The sequence below is a fragment of the Ochotona curzoniae genome, unplaced genomic scaffold, assembly GCF_017591425.1.
Source record: "Ochotona curzoniae isolate NIBS_2020 unplaced genomic scaffold, NIBS_Ocur_1.0 contig_2723, whole genome shotgun sequence".
NCBI classification, from domain to species: Eukaryota; Metazoa; Chordata; class Mammalia; order Lagomorpha; family Ochotonidae; genus Ochotona; species Ochotona curzoniae.
The window spans coordinates 3,357,306-3,375,233 of NW_024465573.1; positions in this window are offsets into that span (position 1 = coordinate 3,357,306).

The following is a 17,928-nucleotide window of genomic DNA, read 5'->3' on the forward strand; positions in this document are numbered from 1 at the left end:
TTTTATCCAAAGATTAACTAAAAATATTAGCTTTCCCAAACCACTCATACTTATCAAACTCCCTTACTCCAGATAGCTACCTGTTTTTTGAAATCCTAAACAATCATTCAGAGAAAAACTTGTTTTGATGTTATCTGAAAATCTGTGTCAGCCTTCTATAAGCATTGAAGCCAAAGGGCTGCTCGGAGGATGTTCCTGGGGAAGGTAATGCAGTCTTGCTTACAATACTTTCTACAACGGAAGGATGACAGCTTGAATGAGCAGTGGATACCATAAGGTAAAATAAGCTCCTGGTCCACAGAAAATGGTACAGTTAAGTCTCTGTGTGGTATAATAAATCAGAAAGTTGAGATAATTATGGAAGAGATTTTTTTTCAAGCTCTTTTTTTATGCAGGATGACTGTTTAAAGTTATTGTCTATCAACTCATCAACTGTACCAAACTTTACTTGTCTTTACAACCTCTCACATGTATATGTACATATGTGATAGACATTATATATATATATATATACATATATATATATATATACAAAATAGAGAGAGGGAGAGAGAGAGAGAAAGAATTTGAAATAATCCTCAGAGAGACAGAGAAATAGAAAGGGATTTCATCTGCTCTCTCATTACCCAATATCCAAAGCTGGGATCAGGCAGTGTCAAACCAGGAGCACAGAACTCAGTCAAGGACTTCGAGTGGCAGGAACCCAACGATGTGACCCGTCACTTGCTGTCTCTCAGGGTGTGCGCCAGTAGGAAGCTAGAATCCAAAGGAGGCTGGACTCATGCTAGGCACTGCAACATGGACTATATTTGAACCAGAATTTTTAACTGGAAGCCAAATATGTATCCTTGTTTTCTCTTGGTAAATTACACACACACACACACACACACACACACACACACACACACACACACACTTTTTTTTAGGTAAGTGAGTATACAGTGATTAGCTTGATGAATAATCTCATATTTATCATAAAATTCATGTCATTCAAGAATAACCATATTATGACAGACTTAGGACTTAGATCTGTGTGGGAAGGACTATGGTATCATAATAGTATAGATGAAACCTGTGGGGGAAGCAAGGAATTGGAAAAGGGAAGAGGGAAATCCCAGTGCCTGTGGAACTGTATCATAAAATGATAAAATCTAAAAAGACTTTAAAAAATATAGTTCAGACTTGGAGAAGTGTGAGATTATAGGTTTGGAAAAAGCAAGTTTTCCATTTGCCTCCATGGCTTTCTCTCTGATGAGATGCATTCACGCTGAATAGTCCATATTCCACAAAAGTTTTCTATGCTTTATTAAGAAACTTTTCTAGTAAAGCAGATTTTTATTGTAAAAAGAAAAAAAACTTCATTTCATTCAAGAATGACCATATTATGAAAAATTTGAATTAAATGAGAATATTAATTTAAGGTTCCTAGATGATAAAAGAGAAAGTTGACTATCACACCAAAGTCCTTTGTATATTTGTCCATGTGTTTATAGCCTTTTTTTTTTTTTCCGGCTTTGCTAGCACTAAGCATTCCAGTATTTCATATACACACTGTTGCTTTAACTTGTTGCTATGACGACCTCAATATTCTCTCACAGTAACCAAATGTAAATATGCATTTATAATCTGAAGAAACAACTATAAAATGAAAGAAAATACTTGTCACATCCGTCTGTTTCATATAGAATTCTGGGAAGACTTCCATCGTAATAACTATTGCATATAATTTTGTGAATTGCAACCCATGGTTAATCCTTTCTGGGAGAGTTTAAGTATTCAGGCTTTTCCATAGGCAAGTGGGAAAATGTTCCAGTCAGCTGTTCATTAACTCAAGAATGCCTGTGTGTGTATGTGGTGTACACACACACCCGCACTGTTTTACGAATGTGTATCAGTTAGGCTGCACACCAGGGACAAATAGATCCCAAAATGTGTAAATATTTTTTTAAAGTTTGTTTTTTCTTATATTAGCACTGAAGTGTATTGTGACTGATCGACAGTAGCTCTGTTTAATCCAGTCAATGAGGGGATTGGACTTTCTATAATAAAGGTCAGCCAACTTCTTAATACGCCTCAACCTCTGCACCCACCTAACTGGCAGCAGTCAAAAAGAAACATGACCATGTGAGATGTTATAAAATCCTCAAAGTCTTAAATATCATTTCTGTTCATTTCCCATTGTCTATCACTTGCCTCATGGCCATATCGGATATAAATGGAACTGGAAGATACAATTCTTGTCTTGGTAATAACTTCCATGAAGTAAATTTATATTTAGGAAGAAGACTCATGATATATGTGGATAGTTAGCTTCCTCTGTCACCAGGAAGGTAGACAGAAGGGTGATCAAGATTTGTATATGACTGGGGAGTGGAAAGTCACATAAACATTTGCATACTCTAAAAAGGGATGAGCCAAATGCCACAGGAAACACCCACTTCCACTTACCTTGGACTGTTAAAGAGAAGAGTTGGGAGTTTTAAAATAAGGACTTTCTCAAAAGCACATGTGTAGGTGTGGGAGGCTCGAGCAGGTGGAAATGGAGAGGAATAATTAGATCATAGAGTTGTCAGTGCTGCTGCTTAAGCAGTATGCCTGTATTTCTCCCTCCCTCTCCACCTGCTTTATCTCAAGTTGGTGACCTTGATGGGACTTTTTTACACTGTGTCTTTGTTCCCTTTTAATCTCCTGTCAGTTGCTATCACCGTCAACATGACCTACCTCCAGTAAAAAAATTCAACTTTCATTTCAGCCTCACCAGGAAAGCTAAATTATGAGTAAATGTCAAGATGGGAGGAAGCTATAAACTCTGTGGAAATATGACTTGAGGAGGTCACGGAAGAACCCTGAGATCATTTACCATGATGCTGCAGGACTAGGCAGGTCTGTAGACTGACCTTCGGAGTCCTCAGACTTTGTGGCTGTAACTCACCACTCCAGCACTGTCTCTTTCTAGGGCCTGACCTCTGCTGTATTGCAGCTTTGTGAATTATGTATGGAGATTTTTCTACTTCAGATAGAAATGGATACTTGTCAATTGACTAAAAATCACTAACACTCAGAAAGTAACTTTTATTGGTGGAATTGTAATTGGAGTAGTCATTGGACTTGAGGTTGTAACATCCTTTGGATTTTTTCATGAAACATTAACTCAAGACGTGGTAGCCATTGAAGTTGTAATTCTACACAAATGAAGGAAGGTATAAATGTTGTCAATATTTGTATTGATAGCAGAGTTAGGACAAATGGAAATTTTTACTAGTGCCCTTTTTAATGAAAGGATTCCCCTAATCCTTCCTCCTTATGGGAAAACAGAAGTTAGATTTGTGCTAAACATTTCTGTGATTCCATTGGGTTTTATTCAGTCAGAGTGAGCATGGGGAGAGATCGAGATGGATAAATGAAAACCACACTGCTGTGAGGTGGGTGTGCTTTGGAAGACAGAACCCAACAGACGTAAAAATGACAGAAGCAGGAAAGCAATTGCAGAACCTACAAACAGAGGAAAGCAGAGCCTATATTTAGATGAAGATCCTTATCTTCATCTGTATGCATTTACATGTTGTGCCATCTAGCTGAATAATATTTTACTCTTCCAATACTTTTTATTTTTTTTTTAAGAAAGAAAGCATACCTTTTACTTATTTTTAAAACTTTGGCCCTTGTGTTTTCATTGTGGCATTGCTTTGGTCTCCTCTAAAGCAGGCTCCCATCTTAGTGTCTACAAATTCAAACGGACACTTAAATCATATCTTATATGTATTAGTTTTCTGTAGGTCTCAGGTTTGAGGTGTGTGAATAACTAGTTGTACTCTTACTTATTATGATGCTTTATATACTGCATTTGCTTGCTTGTATGATAGAAGCTATTGGTCTTACTTTCACCATACTCTTTCTCCCAGGTTTAATGCTTTCTATTAGTGCTTGCATTTTATTAAGGAACTGGGGCACTGCAAAGAGAGACTTAAAGTCCCAAATTATACTTTTTCTAATTTACATCTATTGCATTGATGACATATTGATTGAACATTTTACTCATTTTAATGGAGGTTTTTTTCTGTACATTGATAACTCAAAAAGTTCTTTACTTTGCTCAAAAAATGGATCCAGCTAAATTTCTAGCATGGAAAGAAATTTTTTGAGCAATAAGCTGAGGCTAAGTAAGGTTCATCATGAAGGCACCATAGGGTCAGCTCCATTAAGCAGGGCAGCCTAGAGAGCCAATGAAAGTATTAGGACAATGTATGTAGAATCAACCATTTCTTAGTACTTCCTTGCACAAAGTCAGAGGCCTATCCATAAGAAATGTAATGTATCAAAGAAGACCACATCATGGAATAATTGCTCTGTTTTCGTGCAACTCACTGACTCATCCATCTGCTACAGAGTCACGTGACCTAAAAAGTCATTTAGCCTAACTTTTCAATAATTTCAGGGCTTCTACATATGGCATCCTTGACTAAAGTCAATTCAGGAACTGTGTGGATTCAAGTTATATTGATAATAAGAAAATAGAGTCATTTTATCTTTCTCCCAACCAATTACAAGTTCCAAGAGTTTTGAGTGGCTAACATTAAGATGAAGCTAGTGCAGATATTAGCCAGAGGTTTTATTATAGCTGAGGCAAATGTTCCAAATTTAATGTGATTCTGAATAGCGCCAAACTTTTAACTGCTATTTGATAAGAAAGCAGCATGTAGTTATAAAGAAGAAAAAAAAAACTTTCTTTGGTATCATGAGTAGAACCCTACTACATCCTGAAATGCTTCTCTGGAGGTATCTGAACGTGGATTAATAACTGTACAGAAGAGAATTGTGACACCAACAAAACACGTTGGATATTCCTAAAAGTTCATGGACAATTATTGAAAATGAAATACAAAGGTGTCTACTTTGGTGCAAAAAAAAAAAAAGAAATGGAAATTTTTGAAGTTGCTGATGACTCATATGGATGAATTTCCACATTTTTTTCCAAAATAAACTTATATTTTACCTCATTTTCCATGAACTATCAGAAACATCCTTTTGTCTAGCAATAATGATTGTTATCCTTTTTTACATTACACTCTGTTCATCCTTTCTAATCCCAATTCTATTTTCTTCTTAGATTTGCTCCCCTATATACAGTCACTTTTTGGTTAAACCTTGTCACTTAAAACTTTGAGTATCTTTACCTGTTTTTTAGGACTCAGATTGCTTCATCCGGCAAAGTATTAATGAATTGATCACCAACCAAATCCAATTTTAGAGGAAGGTGTGTATGGCTGCCTTGCACATATTTGTGTTTTTTAGATAACTATAATAAAATCAAACACAATGTTCTTCAATTATAATTTCTCTTATTCACAGTAGGAAGATAAGCCAGTTTATTTGAGTAAATTATGCCTTATATTTCCATGGCTTTAGAAATAAGCATCGAGAGTGTAAATCATATATTTGTCAGTTTCTATAGCCTCAGAGAAAAAAAAACTATATATCAATACATGTTCTGTTTTATTGTCTTTTTTTGTACGCCATCTAGACTAAATTGAATCACATCTTGTACAGATGGGCTGGAACCTGCTTTCAAGGCCCATTTAGGTGTCTGTGTAGCTCACGCTTGGTAAGTGATAGTGATAAACAATCATGTACTTCCTGGAAACACATGTGTATTTCCAGAGGTCAAGCACACCTGAGTGATCTGTCAATGTAAAGGTTGACATCAGGAGCCAAAGCCACAGAGAAGCTGAGGGTCGTGTGGGGAGCACCATGGCCCTCAGCTGGGGAGGACCGAAGATCAGGGAGCTTGTGCTTTTACAACTGTTCATGAACTTGCTGAGCATGGAATTCTGGAATCAAGTGGTGCAGAGCCTGAGAGAGGGCTTAGGAATCTCACTGCTCGTGTCAGAGGGAAATGTGTAGAATTCCCGGAAGAAAGGTACTCCGTTGTCTCTGAAACTCACCGTTGCTCCTCTTGCTTCTCAGAAGTCTTCTCTGTCACTAGCTGTTTGGCAGTTTAAAGAAAGCTACAGTTCAACAGAGTGATGTGTGTGTGTGTGTGTGTGTGTGTGTGTGTGTGTGTGTGTGTGTGTGTTGTCCTGAGTCTGAGTTATTAGACACAGAAGAGTTAGGCTAATTTCTCCAGGTTAAAATGTTTTGATCGGAAATACACCTAGACATTTAAGAAGCCAGTTCTGAAAAAGTTATTTCCTCACTTTTCTAGGTCTGAGTCCCAGTTCTTTTGTGTATGGCTTATGGAGTTATTCATTTATTCAACACATGACTGCTGAATGTCATTTTGCATCAGGTTAGATGTTGGAGAAATGAAGAAGAGAGAAATGTGATCTTCCATATCAGAGATTTCAGTCTAAAAAGAAACACACATGTTAAAACAATTATAATGCAATATAATTATTAAGGCAATAGAAGAACAAGTAAGTGTGGGGGAATCGCTCTGCTTGAGAACTCGGGAGTTGAAAGGAGATGATGTTCAATCTGAGTTTTGAAGGTTTGATAGGGGTTTCCTCTGCAGACAGTAGAGTTCAATGCTTTGTTTTGTAGTGGATTACCTGGGCATTCTCAACAACATCTACATTCCTTTGTTGAAATGACCAACAGATGAATTCTCCCTCTCAGAGGATTGGGGCCATGATGTGAGTCGCCTCAATGTTCCTCTGTCTCAGGATTTTCTGGTGTCTTCATCTTTACCCTCTTCCTCCTTCTTAAATCAGACAAGATGGTATCTTCCTCCTTGCCAAGTTAGAAATGCCAACTATATTCACCCATGCAAGCTTCTGTATTCTCTCTTTCATAAACTTCCCAATTTCCCCTTGCATTTTTCACTCTTGATTTCTCTGTTGAAGATTTCATCCTGATCACGAAGATTAATTATCTTGTCTCTGAGTGGGGAACAAAACTCCTTTGAGTTAAAATTTTGCCTAGCTGCGTTCCACAGGATTAGACTTGATCATCTGTGACCTCACCATCCTTCTCAGAGCACTCAGGTGACAACTCCCTAGACCCATCACTCTTGGAAGTAGATTCTTTACTCCTATCATAGGTCAGGGGCATAGTCAGCTATTATGGTCTTGGTGACCAGCAGTGCCTCAGATCTATAAGGTTCTTAATAAAAATTAACAGTAAAAATTAACAAACAAAACTTTACCAAACTTTCTGACCCTCCTGGAGAATTTCCAGGTGACAGTAGCACTTGATTCTGAGGGATCTTCTGAGTGCAGTAGGGCAAAGATGTAGTACCTTTGTATGTATATTATATGAGCGTGGATGACAGCAAGCATGTTGTCAGGCGCTCCTTAGTTGGTTAAGTGGATGTACTTGTTAACCATACTGCCCTCCTCTCTCCGTCTTATCCTGAGACACCCAGTCTCTACTTCCTCCCAGCTATAGCAATGGTACTACCAGTGTGTCCGCAGGTATTGGCTGCATTTTTGGGCAGAGAGACTATTGGAAATGAAATTCCATTCCCAGGCTTCTGTTTTCTTTTTGCCTTTTCCCTCTTCCCCTATAAATTTTGAAGCCAAGAGCCTGGAACTCATTAAGGGTCTCCCAATCGGGTGGCAGGGACCCAAGTGCTTGAGCCATCACCTGCTGCTTCCCAGGATACTTAGAGCAGGAAGTTGAAAATAACATGGGATCTGACACTTAAACCCAAGCACTCTGTAGTGGGATATAGGCATCCCAAGTGACATTGTAAATGCCACATCTAACACTTGCCTACCCTGGAAGTTTCAGATCAAGAAATGGTGTTAATTTCTCTGTGCATCACTTCTGTGTATTCATGTCTATAAATATAATGCTATTACATACAGGCCTTTACTGAAGCAACACTGCATATTTTAATTTATTATTAGTGATATAAAACGAATGGTCAGTGTCTCTGATTGTCTGATATGAGTTCATATTTCATGTGGCATTTCATTTCATTCCTCAATAGTAACTAATAGTGTAAATGCTAGATTTGGGCTGATTGAATTTGAATCCTGGCTTCACTTAGCCACTATGTAACCCTGGGTAACTCTTTTTCAGTTTGATTTGTCTGTTTCCTATTTTCCTGTTTCTAACAGTATTTATCCCAAAGAGTGATTCTGAGTGGAAAGTAAGTGCTAAACATGATGCCTGGATCTTTGTGAGTATGCAGCGAATGCTTTTATTATTATTAATCCTGGTGTCAGTTATACTTTAACAAATGAGTGAAGTTTGGACTCAGGGTCCACATGCCTATCTCTTCCTGGGTATTGGCTGTTGTATATTCTTATTAGATTGAACTGGAAGGCTTGGGCCAATTGGATTTTAAAAATAGTGAAATCTGGCATGTTCTTTGATAAATTTTGAATTCTCTATTTCCCAAGTGGTATATGCCAGGCTCTCTGATCTTTCTTCCTCATCTCCCCCCCACTCCACCCCCCACACACACTGCACTATAGGAATAAACTTTTTAGTCTGTAGGAGCATAGCAGTTCCCTGTTATGGTTGAGTGGTCACATCCCAGCTGCTGACCTTCCCACCAGCTGTCACACCCTTTACCTGCTGCCAAGTGTCCCTGGAAGAACATCCAAGTGATTTCTTGCCCTTGAAAACATCAAAGCCATCCCTTTCCCCCTTCCCATTCTTCCTACTGAATGCGCCACTGGTCTGCATAAATGGAGGCAAATGTTGAGTAGCTTCAACCACTGGGAAGAAAGAATTCCTGTCCAAGGGAAGGAGTTCAATGGCCAGGGCAGGGAGGTCAAGTCTCATGCCATGTCCAGGGATTTGGGCAGATATTAAAGCCTTATACATACCCGTGAGGAAACTGGCAGCTGAGGTGTGTAATCACCCTGCCTGGGTTTCAGTGGGAATGCCCGCTCCTCCAGTTATTATTTCCATATTGTAGAATCATCAGGCGACTGTGTTAAGATCACGCAAAGATAACAAAGCATCAGAAGCCTCTTCTGTTGCTGAAGAACCAACCAACCTAAACTAATACTTTAATGACCACTTTTCCCAAAGAGGAAACAAATTCAGGCGAGAAAAAAAAAAATTGAAGCAGGGAGCTGAGAAGAAACTTGTCTGGCCAATGAAAAGAAAAAAGAGACGTCTGGAGCCATGGCAATGGAGTAGGGATTACTTTGATCTGGAAAACAGGTTTCTCTCTCTCTCTTTCTCTCTCTCTCTCTCTCTCTCTTTGTCCTCTGGTGCTTTTTCTCAGGCAGCCAAGAGATGCCATTGAGCTTGATGAGGGAGGCCCTTTCAGGATGAAGGGGCACCACAGAGGAGAATTGAATGACTGCTTTCATGGACAGCTCCTTTAATAGTCTAGTGTTTGAAAAATATGCAATTAAAGGAAATACTATTACAAATGGCCTCTATTTGCCACTTTAAAAATGCTATCGATTAACTGAAAAATGAAAGAGGTGTGCAAGATGATTACTTTAAGTGTAAACTGCAGACTAAAGGAGGAAAACACACATGCACATAGGCACACACAAATCACACACAACTCCGAGAGAAAGGCGTGGAGCGAGGGTGCAAGGATGGGCCATGAGCTCTCTATTCCTTCAAACATTCAATGCCTTTCAGGGCAAGTGTTGCCCACCAGAGTTTTTAATCACTTTCTTGGTGTCACTACTGTTAACAAAACATGAAAGTGTTATTGGTTTTGGATTTCATTTCTTGTAAGCTTAATCTGCAGCAGTTGGGGGTCTTCATGCATGAGAACTATGCTTTTTAATGAGTGCTCGCTGGGCATTTTAAATTAAACAATAGAGTGCCCGGGCAGTCTGAGCTTTGCATTTACCAGGATGTTTGTCTTCACCTCGCTGTCCCCTGCCAAGCCTCTTTCCATCCCGCCACCTGCCTGTGGATGACATCCTCTCTCCTCTCAGATCTTGCCCTGTATTAATTTGGGGAGATTCAGATGACAAGTGGATGATGTGTGTCTTTAGGGAAGGATAAAGAAATACTTTGTCCTTCCTGAAATAGACGGAAACATCTCTAACTGTTGTTCTATCATGAGATTTCCAAAATCTTTGTCCAGGTAACCAGCCTCGTTGTCATGGCAACACCAGAATGGCTCCTGTCTCTTTCTTCTCTTTCTTGGCTTTCATAGGTTTATTTAACACTTTAATAAAGTGCATGGAAGCAGACAGCTTCCATGTAAAGTTGGTATTCTTCTTTTCCACATATTTGTAGAAAATCAGGAGAACAGAAGTATAATTACTAGCTTTTATCACCTGATTTTTTTTCTAGAATTTTTTCAGGTTTTAGAGGTCCCTCAATTATATCCAAATTAGCTCAAGATGAAGGTGTAATTAGATATTATTGATTGGCTGATTGTCATCTTATCTGAAAGGTGGAGAGCTAGAGAAATGGAGATTCTGAGCCAGTAAGGATGGATCAGGCCACATGCAGGATCCACATGCAGGCCACATGCAAGATCCATCCTGGGTCTTCCACATGGTAGTGGCATCTGCTGCCTCACATAGCCTGCTTTAGTAGAAAGACAGGTTGGTGGAAAGGGGTCCATGACTCAATCCGGGGACTCAGATGCAGTGTGAACATCCCACACACTATGTTAACTGCTGTTAAGATAACCTATCCCTTGTCCCATAAAACATCAGGCTTTTTTGCTCGGGAGAGGTAGAGACAAATAGAGACCTGCCAATTCCTTGTTCACTGCCCAAATGCCTATAGCAGCTAGAGTTAAGAACAGTGAACCCAGTTTAGATTTCCTGTATGGATGGCAGAGACTCGATGGCTGGAGTTATTGTCCTATCTTCTAGGAGCTACTGTAGCAAGGAGCTAGAGTCAGAAGCCAGAATCAGGTATTCAGCCCAGGTACTCCACTATAAGACAGAGACTTCTTGACTGCCAGGCTAAGCTTTCATGCCATTGTTTGCTAAGCTAATTTTGATACATGAACTACGGTTGTGCTAAAACTTTTTTTAATATTTAGTTCTCAAACCAATTCCATGTGTAAATTCTATAAATGAGTCCATTTTACAGATGAGAATGGGTGTCATTGAAAACTGACTAATGTGTCTCATGTCACAGAACTCCCAAATGCTGGAGCCAACAGGCATTTCCTGACTCCAGGCTCCAAGCATCGCTCTCCCAGAGCAAGGCTTGGGATAGCTCATTTTTGGAAACATTCAACTACTCACAAAATCAGTGAAGAAACTTTGGGACACATTTGTAGAACAAAAGATTCACTTCAGATCTGAATAATACTATCTTCAAGGAAAGGGTAATTTGATGTTGAAATGAGCAGCTTAAAGAGTTGGAGGACCTTCTCTGTCATTTGATAGCATAAGGAATTATTGTTCTGTAAGCAAAAGGATGGAGTATTCTAGTTCCAATCTCCTTTCTGGACTCTGAGAACCTTTTAGATCCCTGATTCCATGGGATTGGGTCAGACTAACACTCAAGAGGTTCAGAAACATGCACACAGGCTTACTATTTCACAGAAGATTCTGTTTGTCCCTGGGACTGGGGCCACATTGTCTCTAGGGCCCAGCTGATAAATGTCACTACAGCTTCCCTGCAGGCAAAGGTTGTCCACCGTGGGGCATAGTGGTTAACTTGTACTTAACTGAGGCTAACCAGAGACTTACATACAACTGTATTAAATTTCTTTGGATTTACAATTTTTCGTGCTTGAGTTCTCCTATGGCCTCTGTCTATTTGGGGCCTGTTGCCTAGATCATTCTTTCTACAGTGGCTAATCTACTTGAGAGGAAGGATGGTATACTGCCTTTTGGGAACCAATCTGCCTGAACTGGAACCTTACATTTACTAGTATCAAGATTCTACTTCAGGTTCGGTATTCTTATCAGTAAAATGAGGAAATTATAGCATTTGTTCCACATACTTATTTAAGAATACTAAGTCAAATGAGGCATCTGAATGCCCAGGTTAGAGGATTCGTTCAATGACTGATAATTATTATTATGGCCAATGCTTAATATTCTGCCTTGAATGTTAAACCTGGCAAAAGCAAACAAAATCCTTGTTAGAACTGCACAGGTTCGGATGGGGCTGTTCTTGTGTGTTTTCCTAAGTGCAGCAGGTCCTTCCCTACAGGCACCTTATCACACTTGCCAGAACAGAGCACACTGACATGCACATGCTTTCCCTAGGACACTATCAAGAGTGGGAAAGCCAGCCTGGACCTAAACAGGACAATTACTAGATTGGCTTGTATCTCCAAGTAATTATTTTATTTATTTACTTATTGGAAATTCAGATATACAGAGAGCAGGAGAGACAGAGAGGAAGATCTTTTGTCTGATCATTCCCCAATCCACCACAACCGTAGGAGATGAGCCAAACTGAAGCCAGGAGCCAGAGCCTCCTCCAGGTGTCCCACACGTAGGCAGGGTCCTGAGGATCTTGGCCATCCTCAACTACTTTCCCAGGCCACAAACAGGGAGCTGAATGGGAAGTGGGACCACCAAGATTAGCACCGGTGCTTCTATGGGATCCCAGAACATGCAAGGTTAAGACCTTGGCCACTAGACTACAACGCTGGGCCCTCCAAGTAATTACTTAAAAAGTTTTCTGTTAATCTAGTAGATCTTAGGCTTGGAGTGGAGAGAGACAGAGAAAGACACATCTGTAGTTTTACAGATGACACATCTATGACACAATTAACCAATCAGCAGAAAAATTGACAATGGTTGGTATGACATGGAATTTAGTGAGAAAGGCATGTGACAAAGGCAAGGCCTCTATTGAGCTTTATAGGATGCAAAGAGTTTAGTTCAACACAGGGGATCATTCAAGAAGATGAGTATGAGTGCACAATTGGTAGTGGTCGTTGAGTTGAGGCCACATGGTGAAAGGAATGGGAGGTCAGACTGGAGGTACTGAGCTATGAAACAGTGGATCTGTGGAAGGAAGCCAGTGCTGTGTGCACAGATGTTATATTCAGCAGATCCCAGGTTTGAATGCTGACGCAGTTATATACTAGAAATTTGATCATAAACAAAAATATTTTACTCAAAACAAGTTTAAGCCTTCTTCTCTATTAAGTAAGCACAGGATTCTCTCCCTCATAAGGTTCCTGTGAGTATTAAATGTAATAAAACATGGACAAGTTAAAGATTAGCATTTAAAAGAGGCTCAGTCAATATTTATCTTACTATCAAGCATACATCTTTCAATGTTTAAGTTCTTTCTTTTCCCCTAATCTCAGTGTTCTTGAGATACATTTCATTTCCAGGTTCGCTAATACCTGGAAATTATCTTCATGTAAAAGCTTTCAATTTTATAACTGTGCCTTTAATGACATGAATGGTTATATAAAATTATTGCAATTCAGCAATCTGGTGAGGTAAACTAGGAGATACGAGTTTGCCTGTATTGTAACTGGACCAGCTAAGACGTGGAAATACAGGTCCCCCCACCACACCCCGCCCAGGATTACTCAAATAATGAATTGGGGGTACCAATATGGTATTCAAGATTTTTGAGTGGAATGTATTCTCACTCCATCCACCACCCACAAATTGTGGGAGAATATTTTTTAATGACAAACACTTGTACCCTGATCTTTGCCAAATCCTTTTAGAATTTATATCACATTGTGTTTGAATACTTGCTACACTCAGACTCTTAGTAGGCATTTGAAGGGCAGTGATTTTTTGCATTCATTCGCTCAAAAGGACAATTGGAAGAAGACCATAATGAAAAAAATTTAATTTGCTAGATATCTGTATGAAAAGTAATCAGAAATCCATTATGCTAGGCCATGGGACTAAAGGGACCTTGTACAGATGGGAGGCGTTATGTATGCCAGATACATGAAGGTTCACTCTTCAGATTTTTGGTTATTCTGAGTTGGTGCTGTTACATATTGGATTTCTACTTTGGGGTGTTTGGCTCCACTTAGTGCTTTTGGCAGAAGACTTTGCCACTCTGCCTACTTTAGCACAGCCTCTTCCAGCAACCAGAAGGGCATCTTTGTAGAGATAAGCTGCTGGTAGTGAAAATGCTTTCTTAGGTACTACAAGAGCAACTGAGACAGGCTTCCAACCTAGATATTGAGTAGATCCTTTGTTTGAAATGATTACTTTGGCACCTACTGGAGAGATCCTTGATCCTCTTTTCTGGAGTTCGTGTGATGATACCCTATTTTTATTCTGTCTTTAAGCAACTACACGGAAAGATCTCGGGCTCAAGCATGTTTAGCTTTGATGGTCACTAGGATAAAAAATACACGGGATGTTAACAGCACCTGCCTGGTTCTTGCATTGTTTGAGACCAAGCTATTTGGTAGTCTGTTGCACTAATGGGATTGCTGAATGCATTAAATAAAACAGTCACCATTCATTATTCTTCAGACTCAAATTTTACAAACAATATACAGTATAGTGAGGACATTGACACTTACACGAAGGAACCTCAAACAGTTCATGAAATAAAAATGAATTCAGGGCCCGGCGCGGTGGCGCAAGTGGTTAAGGTCCTCGCCTTGAACGCCCGGGATCCCATATGGGCGCCGGTTCTAATCCTGGCAGCCCTGCTTCCCTTCCAGCTCCCTGCCTGTGGCCCGGGAGAGCAGTTGAGGACGACCCAAGGCTTTGGGACCCTGCACCCTCATGGGAGACCCGGAAGAAGCTCCTGGCTTCGGATCGGCATAGCATCGGCCGTTGCGGTCACTTGGGGAGTGAATCATCGGACGGAAGATCTTCCTCTCTGTCTCTCCTCTCTGTATATCTGCCTTTCCAAAAAAAAAAATAATAAAAATAAATCTTTAAAAAAATTAGAAAAAATGAATTCAACTGAGACAAAGAGACTTAAAATACATGTATAGTTTACATAATCTGCATTTCTACAAACTTTTTGAAGATATTTCTTAGTGCAAAACAGTGCTATCTGTTTCAAAATGTAAATTTGGAAGTTTTTATTCCACTTTGTTCTGGGAAAAAGGCTGCTATTTTTTGAATTTCTTATATGCTTCTTCAAAATATATGGTAAAATGGATAAATGATCATATGCTAGAATGGAAAATAACCACATACAGCAGATAGTACTGGGGCATTCGTAATTTCCTGCTACAGGGCCCAGAGCTGTAGCCTAGTGGCTGAATCCTCACCTTGCACATGGAGAGATCTCATTGGTGCCAGTTCTAATCCCAGCAGCTCTACTTCCCATCCAGCTCCCAGCCTGTGGCCTGGGAAAGCAGTCCAGCATGGCCTAGAGCCTTGGGACCCTGCATCTGCGTGGGAGACCCGGAAGAGCTCCTGGCTCCTGGTTTTGGATAGGCTCGGCTCTGGCCGTTGTGGTCACTTGGGGAGTGAATCATCAGAAGACCTCTGTCTCTCCCCCTTTCTGTATATCTGACTTTCCAATAAAAATAAATAAACAAAATCTTTTTAAAAAGTCCTGCTGCAGAATGTAGATACTCAGAATCACAATCTTATCTTGACACAATCTGTTCTGATGTCATGATTTAAGAAATTCCACATACCCTGTGGCCACAGTGTCTACACAACTTGTGTTTTACAACCTTTCTGGGGATCTGATTAGATGATGCATTTTCATTTCCGTTAAATAACCCACTTCCAACTTGGGGACTTTGATTAGCGTGTAGCTTACACCTCTGGCGATATGTTTGGGGAGGATTTTCTCTAGAAGTAACGTTGTCAGTCATCAGTCATCAGGCAGTGCTTCTCCCAGGTTTTTCCAGGTTATTTAAATACGCAATCCAAGTGCGTATTTGGGCAGATGGTGAAGTTTATTACTATCAGACTTTCCCGATTCACCTTTTCCAGTTGGTAAAATTCTGTAATACACTTTGGAAGGTATAAGATTGCTTTAGAACTTAAACTGAAAGATGATAGGCCAGGAAAATAATTCTGTGAAGAACTTGAATTTATTCATAATCAGTAAGAAGCATTTTATATGCATAAAATGTCCCTGTGAAATGGCATTGTATCGGAACGCAATCTGCATTGACTGAGATATATACAAATAGTTGAATTAATTAAGATAAGAGAATTATTAGATGCCTTGACTGAAGCACATCATTGATTGCACGTATTGAACATATTGCTGGCGTAGCAGGCTAAGCCCACACCTGAAGCGTCAGCATCCCATAAGGATATTTGCTTGTCCCAGCTGATCCACTTCTGATCCAGCTCTCTGCACACAGCCTGGTAGAGCAGTGAAAGATGGGTCAAGTCCTTGGGTCCCTGAACCCATGTGAGAGACCCAGAAGAAGCTCCAGGTTTCTGGCTTCAGATCACCCCAGCTCCTGCTATTTTGGGAGTGAACCATGGGATGGAAGATCTGTCTCCCTCTGTCCTTCTCTCTGTATCTCTGCCTCTCCAATTTTCAAAAAGTCAGACTTTAAACAAAGAAAATAATATCAACAAGTATAGCATAGTCCAAGCTCTTTAGCTTGTTTTTATCACGGTAATGTAAATGTTACTTTGTGGATTTGAAAAAAGATGTTCACAGTACTTACTGAAAATATGTATTTGGAACAAACTTTGATACATTCTCTGAAAAATGCTTCAAAATATGCTTTTTTGTAAACATCTCCATCTTTTCTATTTGTATGATTAGCAGTGAAAGAGAGCGAAATGAGAGTGAGAGCAAGAGACAGAGATAAACAAACAAATAGCTCCCATCGGTTCAATCCCTAAATGCCAGCCAGGCCTAAATCTGGACCAAGCTGAAGCTAGGTTTCAGAAACTCAATCCAAATCTCCCATGTGTGTGTCAGGGACCAAGCTGCTTCAGCCATGACCACTTCTTACTGGTCAAGGAACCAGAACGAGGGATCGAATCCAGATGAAGATGGAACCAGGTATACACAATACTATGCCTGTTGTCAGCCCCTAAGATGCTGCTACTTCCATCTTACAATCCTGCTGGAAAATCACAACTTTGAGCCATGGTACTGGTTTCCTATTGCCACACTTCCCATTCAATATTAAACCTGTTAGACCTGTTTAGAGGGACAGAATAATCTTATAGGTGAAGCATCGCCATGTCGATACAAGAAAGTATTATTCAGATTAACTTCATTGGGTTTGAATACTTACTCTTTTCTGAAGGAGTCTTCCTCAAAAAGTTGGCCCTCTTTATGTGAGTAACTATATCAGTTACAATTAATATGAAAATTTTCTCCTGTTTTACAGTTTACTCTGTCAATGGACAAGGCAAGGGCCACAGGCATCATTTTTTTTTTCTTTATAAGAATTTTAACCCACTCTGCCTTATGTGTACTCTTATTTCTGTCTTTGCTTCTAGCATTCTGCCTCAAGCCATCATCATTTCTTACTTAGATTGCCAGAGGACTTGCAATTTTAAAAAGACTTTAAATCATATCATTCTTTCACTTAAAACCTTCCACTTATCCTTTGGATAATGTATAAATTCTTTACTCTGGCCTACACTATAGCGACATTGTAACTGGTTATAGGCTAGCATCTTAGATATGCAAGACCTGCTTATGACTTGAAAACTTGCTAGAACCTCAGTGATCTCCTGATCAGGGCATGGTTAGGAGAATAACCCAGCTATGAAAATATCAAATTTCAGCATTATTAACAGAGGTCTTGAGAAGCTAGAATATTCTCAGACAGGCAGTCTAGTGTACCCAGGGTCAGAGTGTGGTCTTGCAGAGTCTAGCCCCACTTTTCTCCACCCTGTGAAAGCTAGCATAACACTTGGGATTAATTAGGACTTCAGTCTAAGAGGGGAGTGGTTTACATTCTGGAAAACAGTGGTTGGGGAGCAAGGAGATGGAATGCAGGCTTCAGCTCGGTGGACTTGATATTGGACACACAGGCGGAAGGATTAGGCAATAATATATGTGCTGAAGGATATTTCTCCTCATTTCTTCATACCTCTATACCTTAACTATCAATCCAGTATGCTCACTTTCTCTCTCGTAATGCACCTGTCTCATCCAGCAGCAGGCAGAAGAAAACATCAT